Raw genomic sequence first — 18,904 nt, 5'->3', positions numbered from 1 at the left:
AACCAACCCAAGGTTATTGTCGGACACCTTTTATCCAGAAAGGCACCCAACCCTTGTTACAATAACAGTAATTATTATTACATAGTCTCTTATTATGCTCCCAGCGCAGATAGCTTTTTTCCCACACATCACTACTACTCTCTTGTAATTCACCCACAATGATTTCCCAACTATTCAGAATTGCTTCTATATGTTCCCCTGAACGCTATAGCTGCTTTAATGAGTAAGAGATGCAGAGATAAAATGACACTTCCCTGTCTCAATCATTTTAATGGGTTTGGTGTCTGGGTTAGTTAAACTGGCCATGTCAGCTGGGAGTTCTGGAAGCTCCTGTCCTAATAGTAGGTCACTGGACATGATTAACCCAAACACTAAATAACTAAACACACACACACACACACACAGACTGTTTTGTGCTCATTATTCTGTTGTGTAATGGTTGAGTTGAGATTAATGGTGAGCCTGGGCTATGCAAAGCATGGATTAATAATGATTAATAAAAAAAAACAGGAGCTATATTGTGCCTTTGAGCAAAAACCGCAGCATTCTGACTACCTTGAGAATCATTAGCAGCTGGAAAAAGAGATTTGAAAAAACATTACACCACCAACTGAAATCTTGGGAGATTGAAATGGGTAAATTGGGTTTATGAAGAGCTAACAAACTAATCCCTGTCCATTCGAACTATGCAGAGGAGAAAATAACTATGTATCAGTCATCAAGACAAATGGCTTCCCTAATATCCTATAAAATATTGTTCCAAATTATAGCACTAGCAATGGGACATGCTTCTAATAAAGTTTATTAAAAGTAATAAATATCCAGCCCTAGATATCCCTATCTCCAAGCAGTTGTGCAAAAGGCTCCATGTAAATTCAGCTTAGTTTAGACAGGATTTCAAAAGAGTAGCAAGAAGCACTCTAGCAATCCAGCAACGCATACTCACCTACCTGCACGCCCAGAGTTTGGAAATATTTCAACACTGGCTTAAAAATGATTTTAAATTCTTGCACTTGCCTTATTGGAAACTGATGTAGCCTTCTGCCTGAAATTATATATGGACTATTGTTATTGGCCAATAGTTCTACTATGGAAAATTTTAACACAAAGAAAACACCATTTTTGCAAAGAAAAAGTTCTATGCAACCATTCTAAGTTTATAAATGTAAGGTAACTTTATATTTGATCTCTCTTCAAAAGAACTCAGGGCCTCAACTCTCCAATAACACCACTGTAATCTTCAAAACTCTTGAAAGTAACCTGCTTAAGACAACATTAGGTTTGAATTCAACTCTCTCTGCTCTAAGGCCAATGTAATATCATTACATCATACTGCCAGTAAGTAGAGGATTGTTACAAAGCTTCTACAGTTCACAGATGCAGGATTCTTCAAGTTTACAAATTCTGCTTCTGAAAATTCAAATTTAACTTTACAAATAAGAAATCCCTTTAGAGCTTTTGGTATGACATTAATTAAAGAAAAAAATTGCAAGGGCTTAAAGCAGCAATCCTGCAGAGTATTTATTTAATCAAAAAGACTTACATAGCCACCTGTATTATGAACCACAACCCTGGCTGGCTCACAAAACAATAAAAACATCAAGAAACCAAACAACCACTACAAAATCTTCCAGTACCTCATTATATTGATATAATGAGAAAACAGTCTTGGATTTGGACAGCGTAGCTTAAGCGGTCATTCAAGTACTGGGTGACTTTGGCCACATCAAAAAAACAACAACCCCAATCTTACTTTTTCTGCTTTCAACAGGGCTGGGATGGGGAAATTTTGTTTTCCAGGAATTGCTGAGCACTAACCAGCATGGTCTAGGACTAGGGAGAATGAAACCATCAAAGTGCAACAGCTTCATCCCTCTTACCTATGTATTTAATCTGTTGCTTATGTTGACCCATTGTTTGACCCAAGGAAGTTGCTGGTTAGTATGCTAACAGAGCAAGGTAAGTAGTTTTAAAATTGACTAGAATAGTACCCTATAGAAGGCTATTTGATCTGGAAATGATACATTTGCTTTCAAATGAGCTGCGTGAGTGTCTGTAAATAAAGCAAATACACAGATATTTAAGGTGTTTGCAAGAGTTTTAATCTGGTCCATGTTCTTTATATTTTTATCATGCCTTTATTATTTTTATAAATACCCAAGGCAGTGAATATACAGGTGAAACTCAAAAAATTAGAACATCGTGCAAAAGTTCATTTATTTCAGTAATGCAACTTAAAAGGTGAAACTAATATATGAGATACTCATTACACGCAAAGCAAGATAGTTGAAGCTGTGATTTGTCATCATTGTGATGATTATGGTTTACAGCTCATGAAAACCCTAAATCCACAATCTCAGAAAATTAGAATATTATGAAAAGGTGCAATATTCTAGGCTCAAAGTGTCCCACTCTAATCAGCTAATTAAGCCATAACGCCTGCAAAAGATTCCTGGGCCTTTAAATGGTATCTCAGTCTGGTTCAGTAGGAATCACAATCATGGGAAAGACTGCTGACCTGACAGTTGTGCAGAAAACCATCATTGACACCCTCCATAAGGAAAGCCTCAAAAGGTAATTGCAAAAGAAGTTGGAAGTTCCCAAAGTGCTGTATCAAAGCACATTAATAGAAAGTTATGTGGAAGGGAAAAGTGTGGAAGAAAAAGGTGCACAAGCAGCAGGGATGACCGCAGCCTGGAGAGGATTGTCAGGAAAAGGCCATTCAAAAGTGTTGGGGACTTTCACAAGGAGTGGACTGAGGCTGGAGTCAGTGCATCAAGAGCCACCACACACAGACGGATCCTGGACATGGGCTTCAAATGTCATATTCCTCTTGTCAAGCTGCTCCTGAACAACAAACAATGTCAGAAGCGTCTTACCTGGGCTAAAGAAAAACAGACCTGGTCCAAAGTCAGTGGTCCAAAGTCCTCTTTTCTGATGAGAGCAACTTTTGCATCTCATTTGGAAACCAAGGACCCAGAGTCTGGAGGAAGAATGGAGAGGCACACACTGCAAGATGCTTGAAGTCCAGTGTGAAGTTTCCACAATCTGTGTTGATTTGGGAAGCCATGTCATCTGCTGGTGTTGGTCCACTATGCTTCATTAAGTCCAGGGTCAATGCAGCCGTCTACCAGCAGATTTTGGAGCACTTCATGCTTCTTTCCGCAGATGAGCTTTATGGGGATGCTGACTTCATTTTCCAGCAGGACTTGGCACCTGCCCACACTGCCAAAAGCACCAAAACCTGGTTCAATGACTATGGGATTACTGTGTTTGATTGGCCAGCAAACTCCCCTGACCTGAACCCCATAGAGAATCTATGGGGCATTGCCAAGAGAAAGATGAGAGACATGAGAACGAACAATGCAGAAGAGCTGAAGGATGCTATTGAAGCATCCTGGTCTTCCATAACACCTCAGCAGTGCCACAGGCTGATAGCTTCCATGCCACGCTGCATTGAGGCAGAAATTGCTACAAAAGGGGCCCAAACCAAGTACTGAATACATATGCATGCTTATACTTTTCAGAGGTCCAATATTGTTCTATGTACAATCCTTCCCTCAAAACGACGCTATAGAGCACTGCACACCAGAACTAGACACAAGAAGTTTTTTCCCAAAAGCCATCACTCTGCTAAACAAATAATTCCCTCAACACTGTTCAACTATTTACAAAGTGTACACTACTATTACTGTTAATCTTCTCACCACTCATCACCATCCCCTTCCACTTGACTGTTTCCTAGTATGCTTTGATTGTTGATTGTACCCTATGACTATCATTAAGTGTTTTACGTTATGATTCTTGATTCTTAATGAATGTACCTTTTCTTTATGTATACTGAGAGTATTTACACCAAGACAAATTCACTGCGTGTCCAATCACACTTGGCCAATAAAATATTCTATTCTATTCCTTGTTTTATTGATTGCATGTAATATTCTAAATTTCAGAGATTGTGGATTGGGGTTTTTCATGAGCTGTAAGCCATACTCATCACAATTATGACAAATCACAGCTTGAACTATCTTGCTTTGCATGTAATGAGTCTCTCTCATATATTAATTTCACCTTTTAAGTTGCATTACTGAAATAAATGAACTTTTGCATGATATTCTAATTTTTCAAGTTTCACCTGTATACTCCTTCCTCCTTCTATCTTTCCCACAACAACAACCCTTTGAGGTGGGTTGGGCTGGGCTGAGAGTTACTGGCCCCAAGTCATCAGCCATTTTTCATGACTCAGGCAGATAGAACTGTCTCCCAGTTTCTAGCCAGATGCCTTAACCATTGGACCAAACTCGCACTCAAAATAAGATTTTAATAAAAGACAGATAATACCAACCAGCAGTTGTATGTTTATTCAGAAATATCTCAAGTCAAATGGGCCTATTTCTAGTTAATTATGTGTAAGAGACTTTCCCAGGTTGATGGCCAGGAATGATAGGAAGATTATTTTCAACCTATTTAGTAACCACCAATTGAGAAAGGCTGCTGTACAAAATTCTACAGGGTAGAAACAAATGAGGTTGGAAAGAGGATAAATGTAACTTGGTAAGATTTACTTTGACAGAAGAGACATAGATGCTGTGTCTATAGCTATAAATATATATATAAGACCAGTGTTAATAATGGGCTTTTTGGAATGCCTGTTTTCCTTAAGTGAAAAGAAAAATTCTTTGTGGATGTGTATACCACACACATGATAAAGGATAATTCTGAGCATGTTTTGTTTCAGTTTTACATAAGGTTACTGTATCTGGATTGCAAAAATCTTGATAACTATTAGATCACAGCAACATTTGTTGCTATCTAATTGTCATCTGGATTTTTGCAACCTAGAATTGGTGGCTCTCTTCTTATACAAACATACATTCAAATCACTAAAAGATGGGGCTTTAAAGTAGTGCTGTCCAAATTACTGCCTTCCACATGCCTCAATCAGAATTCCCAGAACTCCATACAATGATTCTGTAGTTTAGGAAATTTATACAACGTATTTTGGGGAGGACAACAGGTAGGGGTAGAGTATTTTAAGTTATGACTGAATAGAACAGCTCTTGTAATTGCTCGCCATATTGGTTTTTCCACTCTTAACATGATTCTCTAACTGGATACAATCACCGCTGTAGATACTCTTTACGGCAGGGGTGTCAAACTCGCATTGTCATGGCACTGTCATGTGACGTATCGGGACTTTTTCTCCCTTCACTAAACCAGGCATGGGCGTCTGGCCCACAGGCCGTGAGTTTGACAGTCTTGCTTAAGGTTTTCCTTTAGGTTTGATACAGCCCTCTGAAACGCTATTTAGAGTAGATTGCAAATTTATTTTTATTATTCTGAAAGAAAACAAATGCAATGGAACAATAACATGGCAGAGATTTTAGACTTGGCAGCAACTGAAAACTATTCTTTGCCACAAAACATCATTTAAACCCAACAATAATCCTTTTTTCTCATAACTGCTTCTTGCAAGGTTAAAAAAAAATGAAAGAAGTATGGAGTTGACCTACCCTCTCATCTCCCTATAGCTTCTTTTTCTAAAGTGCCCTATTTTATAGTTGTTGTGGATTATTGAAAGCACTTATATTGGCCCATGAACTTGCAGAGGGCTTGACAAACAGAGATAAAGCTAGCTCCCTGCCCTGAAGCATTTACAGTTTAAATACGAGCAAACAAACATAAGATTACACTTTGGGACAACAATACCAGCAGAGCTGGGTGTGGTGATTATTAGCTATGAGGAAAAGGGTGCGTTTGTGTTCTCCACATAGCAAACCAAAGAGAAGGTAACTAAGAGACAAAGAAGACAGCAGAACTGTTCAAAAATACAGAAGGCACTGAAGAACAGGATTCAGAACATCACATCAAACCATGCTTTGTTTATGCGCAACTGTTTACTAAGCCACAAAAAGCAAATAAACTTTATTAAAGTTTAAGACAGTCTGTGAATCCAGTCAATTAGTGTGATCAGTTAGAGAAAGCATTATTTTGTATGTCTTGGGCATACTGATATAGTTGGAAATTAGCAGAATTAGTGATGAAGAAAGAAACCTGTCTCTTCTCCCAAATAACTTACATTCTAAATCAGGGGTCGCCAACCTTTTGGATCTCAGGGACCACCAAACTCATAATTTTAAATCCCAGGGACCACTAACGGGTTCTGTGGGTGTGCCCTAATTTGTGGGTGTGGCTTGGTGGTCATGTGACTGGCTGGGCATGGCTTGTATGTAAATATTATATTTACATAAATATTGATTTTTTTATTTAAAAAAGGACAACTTTTACCCAAAATCAGGCAAAGCAGGCAGGCAGATTGAGTTGCTCACAGAATCATTCATTGATCTATCTATCTGCCATTGGCTACCTGAGTCTGTCACATAAAATTTGCTTGCCGTGAGTCTGCACTGAATAATAGAACCTTCAGTCCTGGCTGTGCTTAAAAACAGAGTTGAAGATCTAATAGAAAGCAAGAAATCCAACCCTTTCCTGCTTCCTAGCTAATCTAAATCTCCCGGCACAGCGGAACAGCTGAAGCTCAGGAGGAAAAAAAAGGAAAAATAGCAACTTAGCAGGCAAGTTTGCGGGGTAAGGAGTGAGTGGGCGGGGAGGGTTCCCGCGGGCATGTGGGCGGTGCAGTCTTGTGTTTCTGCGCAGCCTGGATTGCTTTAGGGGGGTGCTCTGGGGGTGACATTTCTCTGCGGCCCACCAAAATTTGGTTGGTGACCGCTGTTCTAAATGGTGGCAGTGGGAAGGCAAATGAGGAAGGGGAATAGTGGCAAAGGTAGTAGGCATTGAACGTAAGTAATTTACTTATCCTTAGTTATGTTAAGCATTAGAGTTGTGAGCGAGCAGACTCGTAGAATCATATTCAGGTTTTTAAGATTTCTGCATAAAACTATTCAGTGAAGAAAACCCACTGATCAAATTATTCTGATGGGATCCCCCCACAACAATCAGAATTCTAAACATCCAATCAGTATCTGAATGTAACTTTCTTAAACTTTTAGTCATGGTTTTACTTACTCAACTTTATTATTGATTAGTGTAATGTAGCTAATCATCTTGTGCTTTCCTCCACCCTCCAAAAGATATCAGGAACTTCCTGGAAGGACTGTGCTTGGCAGGCAATTAAATTCCCCGATTGCTACTACTTTCCTCTTGGAAAGATCTTTAATTTGCTATTGAGAAACACCATCAAAACTTTGTCCTTGGCTTTATCCAATCAACATGGGTCCCCAACGCTAATACTGCTTTTATTTATAACTTTATACAACATGTTTTCTACAACATTGCTGGGTTCATTCATGTTTCTGAACTAAAGGTAGTCCTTGACTTACAATAGTTGTTTTAGTGACCGTTCAAAGTTGCAACGGCACTGAAAAAAATTATGACCGTTTTTCACACTTATGACTGTTGCAGCATCCTTGTGATCATGTGGCCAAAATCCATATGCTTGGCAACTGACTCATATTTCTGACGGTTGCAGTCCCTTGGAGTCATGTGGTCCCTTTTTGCAACCTTCTGACAAGCAAAGTCAATGGGGAAATCAGATTCACTTAACAACCGTGTTACTAACAATTGTAGCCATCCACTTAAAAACTGGAGCAAGAAAAATTGTGTAAAATGGGGCAAAACTCACTTAACAAATATTTTACAAAGCAACAGAGATTTTGGGGGTCAATTGTGGTCGTAAATTGAGGACTACCTGTAATGTAATAAAGAACAGTCTACTGCTATGCCAGCAAGGGATAAAGTGAGCGCTGAGTTACTTCAAGTGTCCTGTTGAGGAAAGTCTTCTCCCTTGAAAACCTTTTGCAGGAATTTCCAGTTTTCCAAGACACCTAACCTATCTTTTAATGAATCTATCCAGTTCTTAAATTCAAATCTTGTGGGAGTTTTCAAAGAGTATTTAAATGTTCTTTTTGGTCCATGTTTGGATTTAATACCATCATTTTATAGAATTCATTTCTTTATATATTTTTAAACTTTGTTTCGTATTGCTTATGGATGTTATGAGGATGGTGCGGTAGCTCAGTTGTTAAAAGGCTGGGCTTGTTGGCTGGAAAGCCAGTAGCCAGATTCGAGACCCAAGTGCCACGCAACAGGGTGAGCTCCCATCTTCATCCCAGCTCCTGCCAAGTTGGCTGTTCAAAGGCATGCAAGTGCAAGTAAATAAATAGGTAGCACCTCAGTGGTAAGGTAACAGCACTCCATGACGTCATGCTGGCCACATGAACATGGAAATGTCTTTGGACAGCATTGGCTCAATGCCTTAAAGAAATTGAGATTGGCACTGCTCCCTAAAATCAGCTAGAACTAGTAGAATAAAACCTGTGAGATACCTTTACCTTTTATCTTTCCTGCTTATTTTAAAAAAATTGGTCATCACTTCAGTACTATTATTCCAGAAATTACAATTTGTGCCTTAGCAGCAACCTCCATTGTTAAAGGTGCAATCACAGACTTTCCTTTCGCCGTGCACCAACTCAAGCTGTGAAGTCACACACCAAAAGGAGACGGAGGTTATTTTATTTTAAAATAACAAACAGAAAGAAGTCACAAAATGACAGCAGATTGACTGGAGAAAAAAAGTGGAAGCAGGAATAAAGCCAACAAAGCGGACAATGATATTTTGTTAAAGGGAAGTAGAAATTATGACAGGGGAAAAGAAAGCAGTGTTTAAGAGAAACATCAGTCTGACCTACAGAGAGCAGTATAGGAAAAGGCAGCAGTCAAGAAAATGAAAAAGAAACAATGAAAACAAGATTTCTGATTAAAACTCAGAAATAGCAGTTATAATCTTAAAAAGAGAATTACTGCTTAAGGGCTCTGCCACCAGTGGTCTAGTTGAATTTTACATACATGCCAAATAGGAAATAGTACTGATGGAGATTAATTACCAACATCTATTGGAAAATCAACTCAGCCAAGTATAGGCTTCCAGGAAATGCCTCAACTTTCTCCTTTAAAGAGTGAGAAAAGCACAAAAGCATTATTTGTATTCTATTCACTTGGTATTAGCTGAGGAAGTGGAAGTAGCAAGAACATAGGAGAAAAATGATCTTGATTTTAAGGGCAATCAAGTTCTTTTGATTTTAAAGGAAAGATGACAGATGAGATGAGTGTAATGAAACAGATGATGACAGATTACAGATGAGTGTAATGAAACATTTTTAATTCCAGACAAGTTCAAAGTAAGACACAATGGCAGAAGTAATGGGAAACAAAGCTTCAAATGAATGGAGTTCCTAGAAAAAAGAAGGAGAATAAAAGCACAATTCCAAATGAATTAGTGTGTGAAAAAGAACAAAGGGCAAGTAAGAATCCAGTATGCAACATGTTTGTTTCATAGTTGGGTGCAAGTAGAGAAAACCCTCTGAAATTGATAAAAAATGATCAGAGATTGCCTGCTTACTTTGAATAATTTTTAAATCTCTAAACCAGGGATCTCCAAACTTGGCAACTTTTAAGATGTCTGGACTTCCAATTCCCAGAATTCCTCAGCCAGCCATGGGAGTTGAAATCCACAAGTTTTAAAAGTTGCCAAGTTTTGAAACCTCTACTCTAAGCCATATGAATTGCACTGTAAACTCCTGAAGAAACTATGATGGTTTGGTGAAATCTTCATGTGTTTGTTTATTTGAGAAAACCCCAAAAAACTAGTGAAATGCCAGATGACTGAACAAGAGCAAATGTTTCTATTTCAGAAAGGTATCTGGAAGCATCTTGAAAAACACATGTCAGCAAAGATTTCCCAAGAACCACTTTTGCCAGGCTAATCTTATATTATTTTTGGTTAATAACTTCCATAGTAGACTGTGGAAATGTTATGTATTCCATGGTAAAGAACCTCCTAATATTATGATCAGCAAGCCAGTTGTATGTGGGTTGTATGACAATTAAGTAACTGTATAGCTAGCTCAAAAAGTACCAGTGGTAAATAATGCTTTTTAATAATGCCTCATCAAATTGGATTGACATACTGAGTAGGATGTCAAACTCCAGTCATAGGCCATTAATTTTCAACATTATTAATGATGTGGACAGAATAACTTATTAAATAAAATGGTTAGCTAATATTCTAGAATAGAAGTACAAAAAATACATTCAGCCCATCAGCAGTCTTTTTGTAGTCCCAGGAAGGGTAGACACCAAATTTTTATCCTTGCCTCCCCCTACTTTTTTTGCATTTTTAAACATGAAGGAAAATCAAATCTCTCATATCCCAGAAGACAGAAATTTAATTCAAAATGATCTCTATTAGAGAACAGGCCTAAGAATAAAATAACAGTTTAGTCAAACAGAGATGCCTGGTTTGGTAGAATTTTTTAGGAGAGGCTGGCAGTCAGGGGGAAGAGTTAAGCGGGGCATTGATTTAAAGTCTCGACATAGTCACAAGAGGAACAAAGTCCAACCCCCCCTTGAATGCCCATTGGCCCTTATCTAGTTTGCCCAGGTGCAAATCATTAGTCTGAAAAGATTCCAGTATGCAATAAATTAGTAATTTTGAACCTTCAAGCGTGGACCTGGTTGTTTGTGCTTGATAAAATGTATGAAAATAATCTTGAAATGCTACTTGAATGAATTAAAATAATACAAAAGCAAATATAGTCTTAAGATAAGTATAATCTTTAAATCACAGGGGTAATCGTTCCACTTTATTCGGAATAGAACAGATCACTTCTTGAGTATTGTAACCAGTTTGGGGCACCATTCTTTTAAGAAGAATTCAGACAAACTGGAACTGTTTTAAGAGAGGTCATCTGAAATTATCAGAAACTTGGTCTTATAAAGACTGACGGAAGTAAGAATGTTTACCCATGAGAAGACTGAGTAGGCGTTATGACAGAAATATCTCCTCCTCGAAATACCTGAAAGGAAGTTAGACAGAATAAGGTCAAGATCTGTTCTCTCATATTCTGACTGAATGCTATTAAAAACAATTTGACAATGGAACCTCTTACTCGAGAAGCGGTTGGTTTCCCCTCACTGGAGGTTTTCAAAAGCGGACTAGACAGCCAACTGTCAAGAGATACTTTAATTTGGATTCCTGCATTAAGCAGTGGGTTGGACCTGATGGTCTTAAGTAGTTGCTTTCAGCTGCCTGATTCTGTGACATTTTGTCTCTAGTCTAGAAGTATTTATCCATATTTACTCATGTAGAGTAAAACAATTAAATTATTTGACTTTCAGCAACAACAAAATCACTGGGAGAAGCAGAAATAACACTATTAATTATTCCCCAGTGAAACTCCAAAGTCACTAGCCAGCAGCTATTTTGGACTCTATTTCCCCTGAGGAAGTAGAGAAATGGGCTGACATTTACACCAGACCTCTTGCCACAAAAAATACCGAAACAAAATAAAATACTGTAGAAACACACCAGAAAGGCTTGCAACTCTTCTGGTAACAATTCAAGATTGAAAATTTTGCTGGAAGTATCACAGTAGCCATATCCCAACATTTTCTAGCATTTTACCCTGGTGTTTGAACAGGTATGCAAAACATTTTGAAAGGGCCCAAAAATGAATAAGGCCAAGATTACAATTAAATTTGAGTGGCACGTTTAATGGAATTAGACTAGCATCATTATTATAGTTAAGGTTGTGCAACACTTTGGATCTGATGTTTTGGAGCACACAGGAGCTGCTGGCAGCATCTTAAAACAGCCATGTCCTTCTCAGGAGCCTGAGAAAGAAGAAATCCTGGGAACAGGTGCTTTAAAGTATACAGTACTTACATTTATGCATGCCCTGAAACATCTTTCAGGACTTAATCCAGAATTGCCAGACAGCACTCAAATGATTGATCTGATTATTTTATGATTATTCCTCATTGTTTAGTAGCTTGTTCCTTTTATTATCCTGAAAAATATAATTTAATTGTAACAAGAAAAGAAGTTCTGGGGATTGTGTCTATAGTGCATTCAGAAAGTATTCAAAACCCCCTTCACTTTTGTCAATTTTGCAGCCTGGTTCTACAGTTGTTGAAATTCAATTTTTTCTTATTAATCTACACTCGGTACCCCATAACGACAAAGTGAAAACAGAATTTTAGAAATGTCTTTAAATTTGTTAAAAAGAAAAAAAAAACCCACTGAAATATCACATTGGTATTAAGTATTCAAACCCTTTGCAACAACACTTGAAATTTAGCTCAGGTGCCTCCCGTTTCTCTTAATCATTGTTGACATATTTCTAGACATTGATTGGAGTCTATCTGTGGTAAATTAAATTGATTGGACATAATTTGAAAAGGCACAGAGCTCACTATAGGCCTCACATTTGACAGTACATACTGTAGCAGAGCAAAAGCCATGAGGTCAAAAGAACTGCCTACAGAGCTCAGAGACAGGATTACTGCAACGCACAGATGTAGAGAAGGCTACGATAAAATTTCTGCTGCACTGAAGTGTGCTAAGAGCACAGTGGCCTCCATAATTCTCAAATGGAAGAAGCTTGGCACAACCAGGATTCTTCCAAGAGCTCATCGCCTGGTCAAACTGAGCAATTGGGGGAATATGGGCTTTAGTAAGAGAGGTGACCAAGAACCTGATGGTCACTTTGACTGAGCTCAAAAGCTCCTGTGTCAAGATAGGACAGAGTTCCAGAAAAACAACCATCACTGCAGCCCTCTAGGATATTTATAGAGTTGTCCCCAAGCCACCAATCTAGGCTTTATGGCAGTGGATAGACAGAAGTCTCTTCTCATTGCAAAACCCATGAAAGCCTGCTTGGAGTTTGCAAAAAAAAAAAAAAAACAGTACCTGAAGGACTCTCAAGACTGTGAGGTACAAGATTCTCTGGTCTGATGAAACCAAGATTGAACTGTTTGGCCTCAATCCTAAATATGTCTGAAGGAAACCAGGCACCGTTCATCATCTGCCCAATATCATCCCACCAGTGAAGCATGGTGGTGGCAGCATCATGCTGTGGGTTTTTTTTCAGCCGCAGGGACTGGGAGACTGGTTAGGGTTGAGCGAAAGCTGAATGGCACAAAGTACAGGGATATCTTTAATGAAAACCTGTTCCACAGCCCTCAGGATGGGCAGAAGGTTCACTTTCCAACATGACAACAATCCTAACCACACCGCCAAGACAACACAGGAACGGCTTGGGGACAACTCTGTGAATATCCTAGAGAGCCTAAGCCAGAGCCCTGACTTGACCCCTATTGAACATATCTGGAGGGACCTGAAAATGGCCGCCCACCAATCGTCGCCGCCCAATCTGATCGAGCTTGAGATGATTTGTAAGGAAGAATGGCAGAAAATCCCTCAATCCAGGTGTGCAGAGCTTCTCATGTCATACCCCAAAAGACTTGAGACTATAATTGCTCCAAAAGGTGCTTCAACAAAGTACTGAGTGAAGAGTCTGAATACTTATGCCAATGTGATATTTGTTTTTTCTTTTTAATTTACGGACATTTCTAAAATTCTGTTTCCATTTGCCATTATGAAGTACTGAATGTAAGATTAATGAGAAAAAAAAAGTATGAATTTCAACAATTGTAGAATCAACATAACAAAATTGACAAAAGGGGGTCTGAATACTTTCTGAATGCACTGCAAATCTTTCAGGGACCACATGATGAGGGCCTGAATTATGGATCTTTGCTTGACAGAGAATATTTGCAAGTACCACACTTATTTTCTTCCCTTCTTTCTCCTTCTTTCATAATGAAACCTTTTATAATATATAGGAAACTATTAGTCCAATAGTTTGAGTAATTATTAGGAACGGAGATGAAACAATGTAAGGAATTAAATCCAATTAATATCAGGAAAAAATTATACCTTGTTATAAAGTTATTTGATAATTGTACTATCTACCTAATAAATAGATCAATTCTTATAAAATTTAGGAAAAAAAGTGTAATTAATTTCCATGGGTATACAAAGAAAAGCAGGAAATACAGCTCATTAGCTAATCAATGCAGCTAAAATGAAGAAATAAGAAATGGCATCACATTTGATAGGTGTTAATCCATTGTTTCAGTAATACGTTGAATAACAAAGAATTAAAAATACAGATCAAGTATAAAGATGAAAAAGTAAAGCCTTTAAAAGAAAAATGGGGAAGAATACATTTGAAAACAGAGGGCACTAGAGCAAAGCTAAATATATGGGATGTAAAATTTAAGGAAGTAGTAAAGATAACAAAGAAAATCACAATAAAATATAAATATTATCAAAACAGATACAGGAAGGAAATGGAAGATCTGAGGGAGGGCAGCCCCATAGAAAATGAAGTTAAATAAACATGAACAGAGAACAAAAAATAGTTTTGAAGCAAGACAAATTGAAAGGCCTACCAGAATAGTACCATCAACTCTTTGTATTAACATTAGTGGGGAAAATTAACTGCCTTTAAGAAAGTGGAATTTGTTCTGTTGATATTTAACATGCATATTTAATGAAATTCCACATGTACCTAAAACAGGGATTCTCAGACATAGTGTTTCTGAGAGGAGAAGTAAAGAATGTTACTTAGAAGTCACAATGAAGCACAAATAAGGATAAGGGATTCTGCTATTATGTTCAAGAAAACTGAAAATTCAAACTTGCTGGGTATTCCTCTTGAAGGCTGTTGAAATAAAGTGGTTAAGTGTTAAAATTTTAAATGAGGCATCTCATTAATATGAATTATTCAGTCTTGCACAACAGACAATTTCAATTTTAGAATAAAACCCGCAGTTAAAAGTAATATTGGCATAATTCTGTTGTAGAATCTCAAGTTCAATAAATAATTCAAAATAATGCAAATAACTTAAAAACCAAAACTGGGAAAAAATGGAAAGATGCCACAAAGGATTTAATTATCTTGCCGACTGTAAGATATTCAATCGGTTTAAAAGTCATGTTCCACTCTGCAAAGTCAAGAAGTATAATGCTAAGGTTGATGTCCTAATGGTCCTATATATATAATCTCCAAATTGTATTAGAAAGCCAGTTTTTAATAAGTGCAAAGAAGAGCAATTAAGATGATTAAAAGCCTGGACACTAAAATATATGAAGAATGGTTGCAGGATTCAGGTTTGGCTAGTCTAGAGAAAAGGATTGGTGGGGCATGTTAGCATGTTCCAGTATTTGAGAGGCTGCCACAGATTGTCAACTTATTTTCCAAGGTACCAAAATGACAGGACAAGAAACAATGGATGGAAACTAATCAAGGAGAGAAGCAACCTGGAATTAAGGAGCAACTTCCTAACAGTAAGGACAATTAACCAGTGGAACTACTTGCCTCCAGAAGTTGTAGGTGCTTCATCAATGGAGATTTTTAAGAAGAGACTGGACAGTCAGTTATCTGAAATGATATGGGGCCTCTTACTTGAGCAGGGGACTAGAAGACTGCCAAGATTCCTTCCAACTCTATTCTGATTGATTGATTGATTGATTTTTAGTCCTAAGTTAGGCATGAAGCCTACTGGGAAACTTTGGGGCAGTTTCTCTCAACCCTAAGAAGTAGCAAACCATATGTGTCTTGAAAACTGCATTAGGCTACATTTTTCTCTGTACATAACATACTAAGTCCAATTCCAACTGGGGAGAATGAATACAAGAGGCTGGAACTAATGACGATGTCCAAATGGTTCTCATCTGTCCTTTCTTATGAAGCATCTAAGTTTTCCTAGATGGCTATGACAAATGGTAGTTATTAATGGAAACATTAGAAACTGCAGAATGCATAAATTCATTTCCCCCCAAATTGGTGCCTTTCAGTTTCCACAACCACCATACCGTCCTTTGCATTAGCTACTAATTATGGAGATTGAAGGACATCAGGTCAAGAAAAAATAAATTTAACCCCTGGAGTTAAACTATCCTGCAGTTCATGAAAGCCAGAATTGCATAAGACTTCAAAAAGGTGTTACCTATGTGACACAAGAAGCACATTATTAAACAAGGAAGTATTATTTTCATTCAATTTACTTAATTTAAATTCAAAGTTAATCACATAGTGCATTCTTGTAAAACTAGAGAAACCATGGTTAATGTAAGGAAATTTTTATTCAAGTGTGATTGTTTTAACTTTAACTTTGGGCTAAAAAATGGAAAGATATATTTCTCTTTGAATCGCATTTCAATCTTATTTGAATATAACTTTTGTAGATTGTCTGTGGACTTTGAAGGAGCTCCAGGTCATAACTGTTGATATTATTTCAGTAGTGTTGTATTGCTATAATAAAAACTGCTACGGTAATTAAAATGCCAGCCTTCTTCCTTGCAAGGCACCATTCAGTTGTATTATGACCACACCCTTCAGAATTTGTCAGCTGTTCCCTTCCATTACTTACATATATGAGTGCTTCTGCCTGTAACCCCACATGTGGCAAGTTTGAGGGATTGTGTTTAGACACAGTCTGGTATATGGTGTGATATCTGGTGGAACTGATAAGTGTTAACAGTTTCCAGACATTCTTGTGCCTGTCAGGCTAGACTATTAAAAAACTGTTCTTTCTCACTACTGTTTTCACCAACACCCCCTTTATAAGTAAGTGTATATAATCTCAAGGAATAAAGCTGTCTGGTCTAGCATTTGCGTTAAGATTTCTCTGTATATTGATAATGGTCCAGTACTTTGATTCAACTACGTAGTGGGAGGGGCACTCATAAGAAAAATTCATGTAGTTTTTTTAAGTGTCCGTTATTGGCTGGGACTAGATTATGGCATCAAAATGCCCCTCTCCTTTCTGGTATCCTTGTGCTCAATTTCAGCCATACGCCCAATGTATGTTTGTTTCCTAACTGGCTATTTTTGTCTACTCATTTCTCCAGCTGGCAAAGCATTTTAAATTGCAACAAATTAAATTTTCCACCAAATCTTGAATTCTTCAGCTAGCACAATTCATGTTTAAAAACAACTAATTTTAAATTAGAAATTTTAAACATCTTACCATATAGAAAGCAATAAACTGTTGTGTTACTATTTCCACTGGAACATGTTATGCCACTTTCTGTTCTTTATTTGATCAATTAACCACATTTCCCCTTGTGTATTTTGTGATGACCCCTAACTTCAGTGCTTTATAAGGTTCAACCTCTCATATAAACAGCAATAGATTAATTCCATGACCCATGGTTAATTTAAACATGGATAAGAATTCCATGTAAACATGGTCTGTTCATCTGTTATTGAGTGGAGTGGAGAAAGCACTCCAGAATTACTTTGTAAAAGGGTGTGTCTTGGAATTATGTTCTAATCCTACTGCCTAAAATTGTTGCTACTTAATGCTGCCAAGCAATCCCTGTATTTGCAAATCTTAATTATTGAAGTGTTATCCATGTAACACAGAAAATTGGTTCCCAAAAGGAACAAATGCCCTTTAAGGTTTTTTTCCCTTTCTTTTTTCTTTTTCTTTCAAAACAACCCCTCTTACTATCTTCTTGTAACCACTGTAACCTGTTTCATTGTTTGGTTATACAGATCAACTTCTTGATCTGTCTTCTTGATAGATCAACTTCTTTGATTACCCTCATTGCCCTTCCAATACTGCCCTCCACAGTATTTACCCATTGCATTTAAAATCTTTTGAAGTATTTTGTAAAATAAGCTGTTAAATGCTACACCTGCACTTTCCATTATCATGCAACAGAAACCAATAGGGTTTCATTTGGATTGTGAAGATAGAATTCTGCAAACACTAAAATGTTGGTTCAGAGCATAAGAACTGGGAAAGATTCACTGGGAAAGTTTTCCTAAATGATCATTACTGATATAAATTAGGTGATCATTTATTAATTTCATTTATATGTTCACTGCATACAAACAGCCCTGAATCTTTTGGGATTTCCTGCTTCTGTAATGAATATATGTTAAGCCTAAGCAATTCCTCTGAGCAGTTCTTCAGAATGTGCAAGAACACGTACAAAGAATCTGTTTTCTTTAAACTGTTAAAGGCCTTATCTTAAGAGTCTCGTGTGGTTGCTTCGGAAGCTGTTTCCAGCTGCGTAATACATGTGTATTCATGCACAGCCAACTCAGCTCTGCTTTTTTCTCAGCATGCAGAAAACACCCAGGGGCAACTTCTGAAACAGCCACATGGTCCTGAAAAAAAAAAAAAAAAAGAGGTCCCCGAGTTCTCTCTGCATGCTGGGAAAAGTGAAGGTGTACATGCACATACATGCAGACAGCTGAAAAGTGCTTCCAGAGCAACCAAAAAACCCTTGGAAAAAAATGTGGCCACTTTATTAATCTGAAGAGACACTTCATATGCATTCCTGCATGTTCCAAGCTAACCTGTTGAGGGTTTTGCATTTATAATTTGTACATCTATGTATTTTATCCAAATGATACCGTACATAATTTTATTTTCTATACATTTTGCCTCCTAGAAACGTAGACATATCATGAAAAATTATCTTATGGCTTGCTTACAGGCATTTTCTAAACATCATGGCATAAAGAAAAAAATTAAGAACAGTTTCTGGTTGCTTAGTATGCTATTGAAAGTCCTGCCAAATTTTTGCCTTTTACATTTGTTTGATAAAAGCTCCCATAATTCCCAGCTAGAGCTTCCAGCTTCTGAGAAATTGATGAATCCTCTTACAATCAGCTGATTTAAGAACATCATTTGTTATTAAGTCATCTAATCTGTTCTTCTTAGATACTTTTGTATTATTCACAGGTGTTAAGTCAACAGAATTACAGCACATGGTTTTTCTATAAAGATTCTTCCAAAAATGACCAGGTTGACTCAGTACCTCCTGACAGATTTGTAATGCTTGACTCACAGAAACATAGCAAGAGAAATGAGCACTTTCCACACGCACAGCATGCCTGAAACATGAACATTTAGAGAAGTCTAATGAAAATTTAATCAGGTAGGTTTCTCCTTTGCATCACACTGAATGAACAAATATTGTCTGGTTAAAGAAAGTTAAAATCCAGAAAAGTGTTAT

At 37.4% G+C, this 18,904-nt stretch overlaps 1 long non-coding RNA gene across 1 annotated transcript in view; it reads right to left on the bottom strand.

Annotated features, from left to right (window-relative positions):
- Window positions 1-17,860, bottom strand: part of LOC113414309 (uncharacterized) — a 54,447-nt gene extending 36,587 nt beyond the window's left edge. The window contains exons 1-3 of the long non-coding RNA XR_015746715.1: window positions 14,436-17,860; window positions 11,744-11,867; window positions 10,822-10,874 (exon numbers count right to left, since the gene is read on the bottom strand). This is a non-coding gene — a long non-coding RNA (uncharacterized LOC113414309). The remainder of the gene's footprint in view (window positions 1-10,821; window positions 10,875-11,743; window positions 11,868-14,435) is intronic.
- Window positions 17,861-18,904: the final 1,044 nt, after the last annotated feature.

The sequence above is a fragment of the Notechis scutatus genome, chromosome 1 (assembly GCF_049901735.1).
Source record: "Notechis scutatus isolate UNSWTSFEM ecotype Mainland chromosome 1, rNotScu1.2, whole genome shotgun sequence".
NCBI classification, from domain to species: domain Eukaryota; kingdom Metazoa; phylum Chordata; class Lepidosauria; order Squamata; family Elapidae; genus Notechis; species Notechis scutatus.
The sequence above is the reverse complement of the archived record's forward strand: the minus strand, read 5'-3'. Positions and strand labels throughout refer to the sequence as shown.